General features: G+C 36.9%; 1 pseudogene; it reads left to right on the top strand.

Moving 5' to 3' along the window:
• The first annotated feature begins 210 nt into the window (after positions 1 to 210).
• On the top strand, positions 211 to 1,731 carry LOC141608015 (interactor of constitutive active ROPs 2, chloroplastic-like; annotated as a pseudogene).
• The last annotated feature ends 1,592 nt before the right edge of the window (positions 1,732 to 3,323 follow it).

Below are 3,323 nucleotides of genomic sequence, written 5' to 3'. Positions count from 1 at the left end.
ATGTGCATGAAACAAGGTTCTATATGTATGAAATAAGGTTCTATGTGCATTAAAAAGTTCTTCAGTTGCACCAGTTGGTTATATTATGTTAGTAATTACTGTTGGTTAAAGACATTAATTTTCATTATATGTGCATGAAATAAAGTTCTAAGTGCATGAAATAAGGTTCTATGTGTATAAAATAAGGGAAATGACAGTGAAGGACATTTAATGTATTTAACGGCTTTTTCAAGGCATTTTAGGCTTATGCATAGAAACTACCAGTCCTTGGCATTCTATACTGTAAATATTGGCTCTACTAATGCTATGTATGAATCTGAGAAGCAACTTTCGGACCTCTGTGCCTCTAAAAGCGCTACTGCCACAGATTTCCAGGACAATCCTCAAGAGGACCAAGAGTGGGAATCTAAAATCGAGGCTTTGACTAAGCAACAGCTTGATGACGCTGCTTCGTTAGCGTCAGTTTTGGATGAAATCCAGAGGCTTAAACAACAACTTGAGAAGGCCTCTGAATCGGAGGAAAATAGTTCCCTGTTGAGCTTCAGAACTTGAAGAATACTTTGGCGGAAACTTGTTCCCTTGCTGATACCATGAAACACAAGCTAGTGCAGGCCAAAGAATCTGAAGCCCAGGCCCAGAATTCGATCAAGCAGACTTTAGCCCAACTAGAAGCTGCTAAGGACACCATCAATGCACTCAGATCAGATGTTGCAAATTCGACAAAGGCTTATGATGCAGTTGTGTCTGAATTACAGCAGTCAAGGGCACATGTAAGCTTCCTGGAAAGTTTTCTTTGAGAATCTCAAGACGGTTAATAGTGATCGGTGTCAAATGGATTTGGAAGTCTGCTAAGTTGGAGGTAAGGCGACTAAGATCCGCCCTAGAAGCGCTTGAGACGCGAGCTGAGGAAGAACGGTCCCTTAGCGAGGCGCAAATTAGGAGTGCATCTGAAATCTCGGCTCAGATCAAAGATCAGTTCAGCTTAAGAGAGGCTGATCTGAAGGAAGAGTTGAGAAAAGCAGCTGCAAATATCGAGTTGAAGGGAAGCTTGATGGACAAGAAACAGAATTGCAGGGTATTTCAAAAGAGAATGATATCCTAAACTCGAAGCTTATGAAATCCGAGTTGGAGCCCAACAAAGATCAGGAACTGGGAGCTGAGCTGATGAAGATAAAGGCAAATTTGACGGATAAGGAGATTGAATTACAAAATGTTTTGGAAAAGAATGAAACACTCAAGCTAGAGATCACTAAACTAGACGCTTCTCGAGCCGGTGAGATGGATGCTTTGGCGAAGGTAGCAAGGGTGACAGAGCAGCTCGAGAGGGCTCAGGCAACAAATGGAGAACTGGAGGCTGAGCTAAGAAGACTTAAAGTGCAGTCAGATCAATGGAGGAAGGCTGCAGAGGCTGCTGCTTCGATGCTCTCACCGGGAAGCAATGGCAAGTATGTCAACCCAACTGGACCACTGCCTCTTTCACCTTACTTGGATGACTATGATGAAGATTCCTTCAAGAAGAAGAATGGGAATGGGAATGTCTTGAAGAAAATCGGAGTTCTGTGGAAGAAGCCACAAAAATAGAACACTTTAAACCAGGCAAGTTTATAAAGTTTATTGTTGATTTCATAGCAAAATTGACCTAACCTGAATAACCCGCTCCAAATTGCAACTGAATAGATCAACCTAACCCCTGACTACAGACCGAGATCCGATTTGACCAAATCTGACCCCTTCTAGGCAATCACAATGTAAAAGAATATAAAAGAAACACCGGTATTTCTTAGCCAATGTGGGAATTGAACCCACATCTTGTGCATTGCACAATGCTCTGCCGTTTAAGCTAATTGGCTTTCAAAATAAGTAAAATGTGCACCTTGTTTTGCAGCCTAGTAACTCACGTTTAACGGAATCACGTTTTTCTTTAGATTTGATATCTTTGATTTCCATATTTGGCAATATCGGAGTACTTTCTGATTTGTATCTGAAGGAAATGTAGATTCATATACATACTAACATACTCATATATGTCGAAATTTATTTGTCATAAAATTAAATGCGGATTTTATGCATGCAAACAATATAATAAAATAGAGAAGAAATCATATCCTTACATTGAAATTTCGGTTCAAATGGGCACAAAAGAAATCTCCTTTTCTTTTGTTCTTGAGCTTTCCTTTAATGGAAGAACAAGATCCAAGTGTAGGATCTCTCCTTAGGAATAATACCCAAAGCTAACCCTTAATCTAATTAATATTATTTGATCTAGTATAATATTAATCTTGTGAAAAATTGAACCAAAAATGTTTGGTTTTTAGCTCCTAAAACCGGGTAGAGGAGAAGGAGTTTTGGAGTATTTTATCTCTCTAATTTATCATTAAAATGTAGAGAGAAAATTTTATTTCTTACACTAGAAATTATGAATGTGAATGAATGAATAATTTAGAGGAGAAAAACTCTCTAAATGCTCTAGGAAAAACCGGTGGGGGGAGGAGCTTTTGGGGAGCCAATGCATGCCCATATTTGTCTTCACAAGGTAAATAGGGTTGCATGGCTACTCTAGCTTTTTAATCATTATGTTTTCTATTTAAAATATAAACACAATTTTAGCCTAATACTCCTCTAATATTTCGGCACTTTTAGTTAATATGGATTCCATATTATTTTTGTCAATTGTCAATATGTCACATGTCACATGTCACATAAATTTGTTATGTATTTTTAACATATTAAAAATCAACGTATTAATAAAAATACGTCACATAAAAAAATCGACTTAGTAATTTCATAATTACTTGTGCCAAAATATTTTACCAATTTATAAATCACAACAGATTTGTATTTATAATAATTCAATCAATTCCGATTGTTTCTTTAAACAATAATTTCATTCGAGTAATGATACAATTCAATTACTCAGACCGTATCTCATTTAATCACATTTCAATTTGATACGTAAATTTTACTTCCAAAATCGTCCGTCAATTTTTCAAGTAATTTAATTAACTCGTAACATTATACGATTAATTAAATGATCAATTAAGAGTATTGCCCTATAGGTATGACCTAGGAGGTCAATCGATCACCACCGTCTCGACACGACAATAATGTCAAACTCTAGTCACCAATCATTACCGATATATGTTGACCAGTTGACAGTATAAATACTTCCCAATTGTATTCTTTAAAATGAGATTTTAATAATGATATTTAAATCACATGATCGCACTATTGTTGAGGACACATTTCCCAACAATCTCCCACTTGTCCTCGACAAGTGTGCGTCGCCAATTCTCTTGTCCTATTACTATCTGCCACTCAATGCA

The sequence above is a fragment of the Silene latifolia genome, chromosome 10 (genome assembly GCF_048544455.1).
Source record: "Silene latifolia isolate original U9 population chromosome 10, ASM4854445v1, whole genome shotgun sequence".
NCBI lineage: Eukaryota > Viridiplantae > Streptophyta > Magnoliopsida > Caryophyllales > Caryophyllaceae > Silene > Silene latifolia.
The sequence above is the reverse complement of the archived record's forward strand: the minus strand, read 5'-3'. Positions and strand labels throughout refer to the sequence as shown.